This window comes from Petaurus breviceps, unplaced genomic scaffold (genome assembly GCF_028583685.1).
Source record: "Petaurus breviceps papuanus isolate PSGF00001 unplaced genomic scaffold, PetGlider_PUasm1.0 688, whole genome shotgun sequence".
Classification (NCBI taxonomy): domain Eukaryota; kingdom Metazoa; phylum Chordata; class Mammalia; order Diprotodontia; family Petauridae; genus Petaurus; species Petaurus breviceps.
Window position 1 is genome coordinate 7,674,535 of NW_027186457.1, and position 13,197 is coordinate 7,687,731.

General features: G+C 37.6%; 1 pseudogene; it reads right to left on the reverse strand.

Annotated features, from left to right (window-relative positions):
* Positions 1–11,705, reverse strand: part of LOC138174195 (nudC domain-containing protein 2 pseudogene) — a 20,370-nt pseudogene extending 8,665 nt beyond the window's left edge.
* Positions 11,706–13,197: the final 1,492 nt, after the last annotated feature.

The following is a 13,197-nucleotide window of genomic DNA, read 5'->3' on the forward strand; positions in this document are numbered from 1 at the left end:
AGAGAGAGAGAGAGAGAGAGAGAGAGAGAGAGAGAGAGAGGATGAGAGAACAGACAGTATCAATGAATAGGAAGAGGATAGGGGGCAGAATTGATTTCAGTGAACTGCAAAATCTTTTTAATGACCTGAGCTTCCAATGAAGGCAAATCTCTTTAATGAACATTTTACCAGTTTTCTGTCAGTGAAACACTTAAACCATAGTCTCCAAAGAATTACAATTGAGCATAATGGAGAGACCACATGGTGTGTATAAGTAGTCTCAATACATAACCAATGAAATATTCCAAAGACATACAAGAATAAAGACTTCATCCAAGTATCATATGAAAGGAAGATATGATCACATAGTCAGAACATTGGAGGGAACTCTCAAAGATTTGGGATTTCAGATCCATTTGTGTATGTAAATATTATGTAGGAAGCATCATCTACTCCTTTATTTTAAATTTGCTTTTCTTATCATTGTTATTCTCCTTAAAATCCCAGTGCAGAAGCTTGGGATTAGAAGGAGTGCCAGGGGAGTCCTTTATTTGTATTTGAATATATTATAGTACTTCATCTCCAATTAAAGTAGAGATTTTTCACCATTAAGCAATCAAATTTCCATAAAATCTAGGATAGTACTAATTATTAATGTTCATTACTTATTTGAAAAACAGGGTCTAAATGACCTAAATTTGATGGCACAATATTTGCCATTATGTATTATTGTACTTAAATGCATAAAACTTTTATGACAATGTTGGCAAGATGCTCCAAACTTAGAAGAACAGGAGAAGGTGGATGTCTTGGGAATTATTCAAGAAAAAGTTTTTTTTTTTAATACAAAAATTGTATCTCCATATTATGACTACTTCCTTCAATGAGAGAGTTGGAAGTTGTTGGATGGAGTGAACACTAAAAATAATCACAAAATGGAATTGATCATATTGCATCATGAATTTCCACAGAAGACTACAACATTGTTATTAAAATTGACTACAGGATGTAGACTATAAGACCTATGGTATTTCTTATTTGTTGGTAATAAAGTATATTACTTTTACGAGGGGCTCTCACATGATAAAAACAACTTGTTTAAATTTCTTTTCTGCATTTTCCCCAACTCAGTAGATGTGGGAAACTTACTACATAACACCACCTACAAGAGTCTCTTATAGAAACACAGTTTATACATGCAAAAATGAAATGTTACTAATGAAAGGAATGCAATATATAACTCACAACAAAGTTTAAAAAAAATACCTATCAATAAATCACCTCTTTTTCAAGAACTCATTTTCAACTCACTCACAATCATACATTGTTTGCTATATATCAGAATATTTCTCTCTTGCATCAAAATATTTCTCTATTGTAAGCCCCATCTCAGAATTGAGTAAGGGGTATACTCCAGTCCCTCTCTTAGCAGAAAAGATATTTCTCTTGCCACAGTTCTACACAAGGAACTATACTACTGATATACAACGGACTTTTACTTTGTATATTCTTCCATGATCTAACAATTGTTACCGACCTATGAATCCATAGAGGCTTGTTCACAGTAGAGGAAAAGACTTACCCTCTAATCTCCAAGAAGATCTCACTCCCTGACTCCAGTTTCAGACATGACAAATCCAAGGACCAATGTTCTCTTCCATAAAGTGCATATTGGACAACAGTTCAAGAGCTGAACAAAGTACCCTGATTTTCCACTTAAATAGCTCTCTATTTTGTACCAGTCTGAAGGACTTGGTAAGTGAATCATATGTTTGCTAAGGTACTTGTTTAGGTATGCTTAGTCACCTTAGTATGGTAATTGGTTTTTAATCTCTTAAACATCTAAATAAATTTCTTATAATTTCCAGGCATGGTGTCATACACCTATAATCTCTGCTGCCATGGAAGTGGAGGCTGAATGATTTCTTATATTCTGGAGTTCTGAACTGCAATAAACGTAAAACAGATTAGTTTTTAGCATCAGTTCTGACATCAATATGCCCCCATTTGTCTCTCAAGTCCAAGTCTGGATAATGTAGCATCCATGACTGCAAAACAATATCTATAGGGGGGCATAGTGGCACAGACCTTTCCTTCCTGCTACTGAGGGGCCTGAGGCTGGCAGATCCTTTGAGCTCAAAAGATCTGAGATGCAGTGGATTAAGTTGATCAGGTGTCCACACTAAGTCTAAGTATTGAGGAGTGGGACACTAGGAGGTTGTCTAAGGATGGGAGAAGTGGCCCATGTCAGAAAGGAAGTAGGTCAAAGATTCCATACCAATTATTATGGGAACAGGGCCACTGAATGTTGGATGCCCTCCGAGCCTGGGCAAAACAAGAATACCCAATTTCAAATAACAAACACAAAATATTACAATGAACATTGATGTCATTTATCCTATCCGTTACTCACTCCCCCCCACAATTGTCAATTACTTGGTTTAATAGGCTAAGATTAAGATCCACCATTTACATTCCATAGTTTTTATTATTTTTTTCTTCTAACTTTTCACAAATTCTGGTCTTTGCTCTAACAAGTCAGTTAAACATAGACAACTAATTTAGGAATGACTCACACATTAAAGCAGCAAGTCTTTTCATGTTTGTTAAAATGTAACATTTCATATTTTGGATGCCATTCAATGTTTCTCATATCCTTCACCCATAAATTATTTTCTCCAGAAAACATTCAGGATGAAGAAGCATTACTTTTCTGTGTAGTCTACAAGTCTTTGGCCTCTAAGATTCCTTCTTCTTCACCCATGTTTTTTTTTTCAGTATATTTCTCACCATTCTCACTTATTTGCAATTACTCAAGGAAGTATTTACTAAGCACCTACTTTGATATTGGCACTGCATGAGGCTTTGAGTATACCAAGACAAAAATAGACCCTACCCTCAGTGGGGCAACATAAACATAGATGCATGTAAAATGCATATATAAGGATGTGTATACACAGAGAAACAAAAAGCAAATGCAAGGGAAAGTTTCTATCAGCTACTCAGGGGAGGGGAGCAGGGTGCATTACCAAGAAAGGCCATGCATAATGTAATACTTGAGTTTAAGGTCAAAGGGAAGACGTATTCCAAGAGGCTGAAATGTAAAAGGAGTACATACCAGACACAGAGGACAGTCTACACAAAGCCATATAGAAAGGGAGTGGAATGTTATGGATAAGAAATAGGGAAAATACAGTATGGCTGGACCTTAGAGTGAAGAGTCTGTGAAAAGTCAGAAAGATGGAATGAGGTCAGGTGAAAAGTCACCACCTTTACACTGAATTCACTTAAGATCAAATATATACCGATGTAATGTAGAGGGTTTTATGGTTTCAATAGAATAACTCTTAAGTCTTAACTAATAATATGGTTTATGGGCAGCATTTATTTTCATGAAGGTTTTTTCATGACTTTTAGAAGGAGAACTATCATATGAGGTGTCCAAGTGTCCCGTAGAATAATATTTTTCTTTGCCTTTGACATATGATAAAAATAATTTTGAAAATTCTGCTCTCTGCTACTCCAGTGAATACCTGAGTCACCTTTCCACTGAGATGTGACTTCCTTCTTCCCTTTGATTTCATTTAGATTACACAAACACATACACACAAATAGATATGTATACATGTGTGGGCATTTATATATGTGCATATATATTATATATTTATATACACATATAAAACACAAATAGAGAAAAGACAGTTCTTCTATAAGTTTGTATGTGTGATTGACATTGGGCTGGGGGCATTATAGCCCTTATGAATACAGACCTTTCTGGAAGATACAAATAACTTCTCAAAGACTTGGGCATGACTATTTAGACAGAAAAACCTAAGTGTCTCAGAAATGCCTACTGTCCATACTTTGACAGTTGGTTAGATGGGTATCTGTTCTATCAGTGTGTACACCTGGAAGAAACAGCACAAATGTATAAAATAATTAAATAGGAGAAGGTAATTTGGCAGGTTTCCCTGCAGGAAATTGCAGAGTTCCTTTAATAACATCAAGTTTGTCTTGGAAGCAAAGGCCCATCTTTTTGCTGATACTAATGTTCCATGACTGATACTTGGAACACAACAGTTTATGAAGAAATGAACATGAATGAAAGCAATTTAAAGTGGCATTTTGTATGTGAGATTAGGCATCAACATTTAGTCAATGAGGAACTCAATAAAAAAAGACTTCATCAGGGAAAAATAGAAATGGAAAAGAAAATATAGGGTAGTCATATGGCAAAGGTAAGAGGTGATAGGTAGATAGCTTAGATGCTTCATTCTATGTTCACTGTTATGAACATTCCCTTGTTTAAGGAATATTCTCAGCATGTTGGGATGAACTGTGATAAATTTTGGGGAAAATGTAGATAAATAGATGGGCAGGCTTAGAAGGATTTTAATATGCATGGTTGGAGGATACATTGAAATCTGCAAGTGATCTGTTAATTATTTTTTCTATAGGAATTTTATTTTCCGTTTAAAAATTCTAGGCAACTCTTTTATTTTTTCTTTCATTATGGTGTGGATATATTTTTTGTCCTGTCCTTAGGTTGTCTATTCATTCCTGTCTTTGATATCTGTATATCTTTCTTGCATAGTAAACATATTTTCTTTAAATATTATTTTTTTACTTCTTTCCTTATGTTATCTTTTACTTTCCAATCTATCTTTTCTTTTTGTTTTGTTAGTAAAGCTTGCTATTGCAGATTCAATTTTTTCTAGCCTGATCCTTATTTTTGCTGTTTCAGACATAAATTCTACTCTTATTATTTTCATTTCTCTTTTAAACCACTCAGGAAGAGCAAGCTGTAGTTCCATATTCTCAAATTTCATGGAGTTCTTCGTCTCATAAAGTGTTAGATTATTTTCCTTTATTTTGCAATATTTATTAATAGATTCCTGAGCTCTGTTACTATAGCTGGAGGTTATATTCCCTTCTGTTGGTACTGTTACTCCTGCTAATTTGTTTATGTTTAAGGTCTTTGAGATTTTGTCTTCCTTAAATCTTTGGGATTTTTAGTCTCTTTTCCCTCTCTTTAATTTCCTTATCACTCTCTGGGGGTTAGATGTCAATGCAATTCAGCCTCTTCCCATACCAGCCAATTCACTATTAACCAGTTTAGATCTCTGCCTGAACTGACTTTCAGAGCTGGCTATACTGCATCTTGTGACCTTTCCATAAGATGGAGTGCTGCATATCCCTCAACCCCACATACATAGTAACTTCTCCTTTTGACCAGTCCCATTCCCTGTGTTCCTTAGTTCCCTGTCCTGACACCATTGGTCCAGAGCCCATATTCCCAGGACCCAGAAGTTCAGAGTTTTGCAGCATTGGTGCTTCCAGGTTGCAACCCCAATAGGTTTTTGATCCTAAAGGGCTGTAGCTAAGCTGGCTCTTGAGGCCTGAGCAAACTCAAACTTCTGAAACCTGGAACTGTGAACTCCACAGTGTTGGAAAACCTGATCAGCTTATCTTGGGATGTAGGAGGTGGTTTTCATTATAAGACTACATTGTTTTCTTTTGTCTGTTAATGTAAATTGCTGTAGGTAATATGGAAGGTTGGGAATGGGTGCTGATTGAACTCAGGGTTAGTGAGTCCATTTCCTGAAATTTTTAAAACCTTTTGGATTCTGAGGATTATAGATCATGGAAAACAAGGGATGTTGTTTTCATCTTTGGTGCATAATTTCTGTTGTAAATAGGTTGGATAGGTCATGGCAATAAGCTAAAATGCTTAGTTTGCCATCTTGTTGCTCATGTAATTTGGAAGTGCCTCCTTTCACCAGATACATTCAAATCGATGAGATTATTGATGTATTTGAGTATTGAGAATGGGAATATAAGGAATGGACTTGGGATTTCATTGGCATAGTGAACTACTGTGTGAGGAAACTTACTCTATCAATGTAGGTCAGCACCAGTTAACTGATGTGCTCAAGTTTACGGAGTCTATATCTATTAGAGGAAAGACTTAAAGTAAGCCATGTCTTTCTTCCCAGTTCTGAGGTTGTCTCTTTATTCACTACACTGTCTCTAGTATTGAGAATATTTATAAATATGTAGAAATACAGTTAATCTCTCCACTGGTGTTATTGTAGGGCTGTACTACAGGGAACACAATAATGTCTAAAGAAACAAAAATGAGTACCACACAAAGAGCAATTAAAAGCATGCACACACATACATGTACACAATTTACCATACATTTGTATGTATGTGTGTATGCATACATATATTGCTCTCACCCCACAGGGTATTTAAAAACATATAAAATACAGGATTTATGATAAAGTGGTTTCCAAAAACTATTTCTTTGTTATTTGCCTCTCTTTTGTTTCCAGAATGTCTTACTCACTCTTCAGCATTTGTTAAAATAGCACGTGACAAGCAGGTGCTGATGAGCCAAGAAGACAGATGCATTTTTATGAGGGCCTAGGAAAAGAGAAAACTAAATCTTACACTTTTCTACATACAATGATTTCATGACTTGATTAATTGATAGGTGAGAGACCCATTATAGAAACAGGAGCACAAAAATCTAGACAAATTCCCAAATCTTGTGCCTTACATAAAATAGAAATAACAGGCATGTTTGTCAGGAGACAAAAAGATGTTTTTTCCTCCATATTTTTAAAAAAAGGTGTTGGATTTTTCTCTTTCAATTTTTTTTTCTTGATTGAATCCAAAAAATTATTTCTTCTTATATAACATGGAATACTGCCCAGCTTGAACCCAAAATTCAAGTGAACCTGAAAATGCCAGAACAAGGGTTTTGCTTAGACAAGCTTTCCAGCACTCTGTTTCTACCTCTCCCTTTTAACCTCTGTCTTTTAATCATCTGATGAATTTTTCTGGAAACATCTTCAGAACCAGCTTCTTCATAGGATTTTTGGCAATACTAACTACATTATTTCCACTCCCAGCTGGGAATCCTGAGAGAAAAAAAAAACTTAGTTGATCACCCTTGTTTCTAATTCCAGCCAAAATTCAGGACTGACAAAAGAACAACCCATAAAACTTGAAAAAATCTGATTTTTGGTTTTGTGAATAACTATTAGAATCTGACTTTGAACTATCTTCACAGACCATGCATTTCAGATTTTTCCTTGGATTGATATAATTTTGTAATTTTTCAATGTATATTTCTTTTACTCTTTATTCAAATGCTTTATTCACTTCTACTTTGCATTATTCATTTCTGCAAGATTTTGAGCTACAAATTTTCTCCCCATTTTCCCGTACCCACCACCCCAAAATAGAGATCCCACTGGACATCCTCTCCTTCAATCTGCTCTCTCCCATGTCTTCTCCCATACCCCCTCTGACTTTCCAGTAGGGCACGGTGGATCTCTATGACCCAGTGTCTTATATCTTATTTCCCAGTTACATGTAATATAATATTAATAATAGTATATACATATATTTTATTAAACATTTGATTTTAAAACTTTAAATATCAGATTCATTCCCTTCCTCCCTTGTCACTCACCCTTACTGGGAAGATAAGCAATTCAATGTAGGTTGTACCTGTGTAGCTATGCAAAAAATTTTCATATTGGATATATTGTAAAAGACTGACTATATTTCCCACCCTCCTATCCCAAGTCCCACTTGTTCTATTCTCTACTTTGATCCTGTCCCTTTTCAAAAGTGGGTTCTTCTAACTTCCCTCCCCCAACCAGCGTACCCTCCCTTCTATCATCCCCCCTCTCATCCCCTTCCCCCCTACTCTCCAGTAGGCTGAGATAACCTACTTAGTGTGTCTGTCATTCCCTCCCTAAGCCAAATTCAATGAGAATATGGTTGACCCATTCCTTTTTGCCTTCCTGTTCTGACCCTCCATTGTAACCATTTTCCCTTCCCTCTTCTATATGAGATACTATACCCCATTCTGTCTCTCCCCATCTCCTCTCATTCTATTCTTCTCTCACCTGTTAATTCATTTTTTATAAGTATCACCCCTTCCTATTAAATTGGTCCTGTGTCCTCTATCTATGTATATCTGTACACATATATGCACACATTCACATATGTATTCATATGGCTATATACTTTCTTATATAGACATATAAATCTATGTGTGTGTGTGTGTATGTAGCAGCAAGCACCCCAGCGTCCCCAGGGTGGCTGCCAACACAGTTTCTTAGATTTGCTTTGCTAGAGGAAAGCAACTCAAAATGGGTTAACAAGATTACTTTAATCAGTCAAATATATATCATTTACCTAGTTCAGGGGGAAAAGGTCAGCACCCCGAATTTCAGAGTATACAGACAGAATTATCAAGACAGAGAAACAGATCAAGTAGACAGGTTGCCAAACTGTCTGACCATTACATCCATACCAAATCAACATCTGGGTTTTGCAAAGCCAGGGGGTCTCAACAACGGCTTCCCAGTCTCATCTGATCAAATCACAGAACACTTCTCAAAGTGAGCCCCAAAGCAAAGCCTCACATCCGGGATTATATAGCCTTCTCCTGGGTCAGAGAATGTAACCACTCTCTTGACCCACTGCTCAATCACACAGCATCAAGGTGTGGGCATTCCTGAAAACCAAGCCTCCTGCCACAGGCTCCATGTGACCACATTCAGCCTATTAGGAGGCAGAGTATATTTTCAAATCAAGGAAGGTTCTCAGAGTCTCTTAAACCTATCAAAGGGCCTAGGGGCAGGGAAGATCTTTAAATTTGCATTTCCATTACAGTGTGTGTATATGTATATATATGCCTTCAACTATTCTCATACTGAAGGTTCATAGGTTAAAATTATTGTTTTTCTATGAAGGGATGTAAATAGTTCAACTTTGATAAGTTCCTTTTGATTTCTTTTCCCTGTTTACCTTGTCATGCTTCTCTTTCTTCTTGTACCTGAATGTCAGATTTTCTATTCAACTCTGGTTTTTTTCATCAAGAATGCTTGGAAGTGGGGGCGGCTAGGTGGTTAAGTGAGTAAGAGCTCTGGCCCTGGAGTTGGAGGACCAGAGTTCGGTTCCGGCCTCAGACACTTAACACCCACCTCCCAAAAAAAACTAGCTGTGTAACCTTGGGCAAGTTACTCAACCCCAATTGCCCTCCAAAAGGCCAAAAAAAAATAAAAGCCTGAAAGTCCTCTATTCCACTGAATGACCATATTTTCCCCTGAAACATGATACTCAGTAATGATGGGTAGGTGATTCTTGGTTTTAATCCCAGCTCCTTTGACCTTCTCAGTATTATTTTCCAGGCCCTTCGGTCCCTCAGTGTAGAAGCTGCCAGGTCCTGGGTTATACTGATTGTGTTTCCACAATATTCAAATTGTTTCTTCCTGGTGTGATAGTAATGGCAATTAAAGATTCCCCTGTATTGGCTTGGTTTTCAAATTGATTGTGTTAAAACCCAGAGCTTGTTAATCCCACCTGTGGGATGGACTTTTTGATGTGAAAAGAAAGTCCTGAACTGGGAGGAGCTGGTGACGTAGATTTGGAGAGACAAGAGAGAGGCGGAAAATCTTTTTGGAAGCAGCACCTCGTGGAGAGAGAGAGAGAGACTAAGAGAATTGCTGGTGGCCGCTTTGAATTGCCCTGGACTTTTGAGACCTGCCTCCTGAGCTGCCAAGGACTGAAGAGACATGGCTGTTTTGCTGGTACTTTGTCTGTTTTGATGTTGTTTTGCCAGATTTGTCCACTGGTGAAAGACAGTCCTGTTGTTGAAGAAGTCCTGGAACCTGGCTGTTCGCTAAGAAGCCCTGAGACTGTCCTGCAGACGGAGAGTGAATACTGTCTACTGGTGAAGGACAGTGCTGTTGTTGCAGGGCTCTGGAGACTGTCCTGCAGACAGAATGAATACTGTCCACTGGTGAAGGACAGTGCTGTTGTTGCAGGGGTCTGGAGACTGTCCTGCAGACAGAGTGAATACTGTCCACTGGTGAAGGACAGTGCTGTTGTTGCAGGGGTCTGGGAGCCTTTCTGTTGGTTCAGAAGCCCTGAAGAAGGATTTTCTTGTTGTATGTTTACAGAAATCCTGGGAAAGGGCTTTGCTAATGTGTTCAGGGGTTCTAGGACTGTTCTGCAGACAGAGGATAAATTCATGAAGGGATTGGCAATGTATCTTATGGCCTTGCTAAGCCTTGTCTCCCCAGGAACTAAGATTGCTGAGAATTTGCCTCTTGTCAAGATGAAGAAAAGACCTCCATTTGGGTATTAAGTGCTGTGTTTAAACTTGATGTAACTCTGGGGTAGATTCAATTGTGATCCAGGGGTGGGGAACTTTTGACCTTATGTTTGGAAACTAATCTCCATTTGAGAAGAGGGGCTTTGTGGTGGACTTAATTAAGGTATAGCCTAGGGGTGGAGAAGTATTTAGAACAGAGACTTTGTAATTGATTGAATGATTGGAAGGTCCTGGGGTGGGGTAGTCCTTGGAGATTATTTAATCACATTTAGTAAATGCTGTATTTGGAATGATGTCATGTTTTGATCTTCTCTGTTCTTGGTTGGTCACTGAATAAAATGGAGAGCACCTATGCTGGTATTCTGAACCTTGGGAAGTTGCCTTTCCTTGGCATTATATTACACCTGGCTGCTTATAATATTTTCTCCTTGATCTGGAAACTCCAGAAACTGGCTATAATATTCCTAGGAGTTTTCTTTTTGGAATCTTTTCCAAGAGGTGATCGATGGATTCTTTCAACCTCTATTTTACCTTCTGGTTCTAAAAACATCAGGGCAATTTTCCTTGAGAATTTCTTGAAGGATGATTTCTAGGTTCTTTTTTTGATCATGGCTTTCAGGTAGTCCAATAAATTTTAAATTATCTATCCTGGATCTATTTTCCAGGTCAGTGGTTTTTCCCATGAGATGTTCCACATTGCCTTCTATTTTTTCATTTTTTTGGATCAGTTTAATAGTGTCTTGATTTCTCATAAAGTCAGTACCTTCCCTTTGATCCATTCTAATTTGGAAGAAATAATTCTCTTCAGTGAGCTTTTGAGATTCTTTTTCCATCTGGAAAATTTGACTTTTTAAGGCATTCTTCTCCTCACTGTCTTTTTGAGCCTCTTTTGTCATTTGAGTTAGTCTATTTTTTAAGGTGATATTTTCTTCAGTCAAGTTGTTGACTCTCATTTCAAATTTTCTTGCATCATTCTCATTTCACTTCCCAATTTTCCCTCCACTTCTCTTATTTGATTTTCAAAATCCTTTTTAAGCTCTTCTATGGCCTCTAAACAGCTCATATTTTTCTTGGAAACTTTTGGTGCAGGAGTTCTGACTTTGCTGTCTTCCTCCTTTTCTGTGCTTTGATCCTTTTTTGTTCTCAAAATGGGATTCTAATGTTGGATTCCTCTGTTTGCTTTGCTTCCCTCATTTGCTCATGTTGCCACTCAAATACTTGACTTTGGGCTTTTTGCCACAGTAGGACTCTGCTACCAGGCAGGGGGCTTTATCCCAAATGCTGGGGTTTTCTCAGCTGCTGAAGGTATTAGTTCTGTGTCCTCTCTGAAGCTTACATATGCTCTAGCAAGCTGGTCATACCCCACAGGACCTCCACCCTAGACCACAATCCAGATCTAAGCAGGTTAAAGCAAGAGCGATTACCCCTCAGGCTGGTCACTTGGTTCCCCTACAATCTGCAGGCCAGGAGCTGAAGCTGCCACATGGCTTAGGCTGCATGGCTGCAGCACCTCAGCATCTTCTCCCTTGAGTGGATAAAGGCCAGACTGCACTCCCAAACTACTGCATCCCAACGTCCACATTGCACTTTGTCCTTGGCATCTATGGGTTGATAATTCTGGAAACTGCCACATCTGCTGGTTATCTGAAGTCCTTCCAGCCAGCTAGTCAGGCCCTCTCTGGGGCCAAAACCTCGGGCTTGCATTGGGCTCCCAGAGAATTGTGCTGGCCACTTACTGCTGGCCTGCCAGGCTGTCCTCAGTGGGAGTTTACCTTCTCTGTGTCATTTTCTGGGTTCTGTAGCTCCAAAGTTTGTTCAGAGTCACCTTTTACATTAATTGGTGGAGATGGAACCCAGAACCCCACGGAAGTCCTGTTTCTACTCCGCCATCTTGACTCCACCCCTCAATGTAATTTTCAAATTAATTCCAAAACCATAGTACATATGAACTTTTTCTCAATTAAATTATGTGGTATTATTTCCTTTGTATTCCATGTGGAAATACTACCTTTGCTGAATCTAGTAAAGTGACAAAATGAAGGGGCATGATCAATAGATATGTTTTTGAGAAGAGAAGGTGAGTTTCTAGAGTCTCAGAAAATGAGGAGAGTAATGATGATAGTATAGGGACAGCTATGCATGTGCTTACCATTCATTACCTTATTTTTTTTATGGCATCAATTTCCTCTGATTCATTTTTCTTCTTTCATTCCTAGTATAAGACTCAGAAGACAGAAAAAAATAAAATTGGTAGGTCTCCCTTTTCTCTATTATTAGTTACACTCTCTTTAAATAAAAGGTTATATCCCCCATTTGATGCTCTATTTTTATACTGTAGCTTTTAACAATCTCTTCAGTTGTTGTTCAAATTGGTCTTTTCAAACAAATCCCATGTTTCATACTTTTTGGAATTGCTCCTCTTTTGTACTTCAGAAATTCATTCTTCAACAAGTCCCATACCACCTGGATACATTATTTTTCTGAATCATTTTAGTATATGTGATCCTTTCTATCTTTTTTTGGAACCTTTCAAAATCTTTTTTTTTTTCCACAAATTCTGAGGTGCATGTCAGATTATATCCAGATTCCTTCACCTTCTATAAGATATAATTCAGGATGAAGTGACCATTTTCCCACATGGTTCTCATTATTTTCACCACACAATCAATTCCTCCCTTTTAGTGAGAATCAGATGTAGAATAGTTTCCCTTTTTTGGTTCACCCATATTTTGTAGAAAGAAAATATTATTAACTGCTCTACTTTTGGCCAAGAGAGAAATTCATCAGATGTTTGTGTGTTTTTATTTATTATTTATTTTAATTTCTTTTAAATTTTAGTTTCAAATTCTCTTCCTCCAACTCCTCCACCCACTGAGAAGGCAAGCAATATGGTATTCATTATTACATGTGAAATCATGTGAAACATATTTCTGTATAAGCCATGTCACAAAAAGCAACAACCTTTTTAAAGTGAGAGAATTACACTTTAATTTGCATCCAGGGTTCATTAGTTCTCTCTCTGGAGATGGATATCACTTTTCATTATTAGTGCTTCTGAATTTTCTTGGATCGTT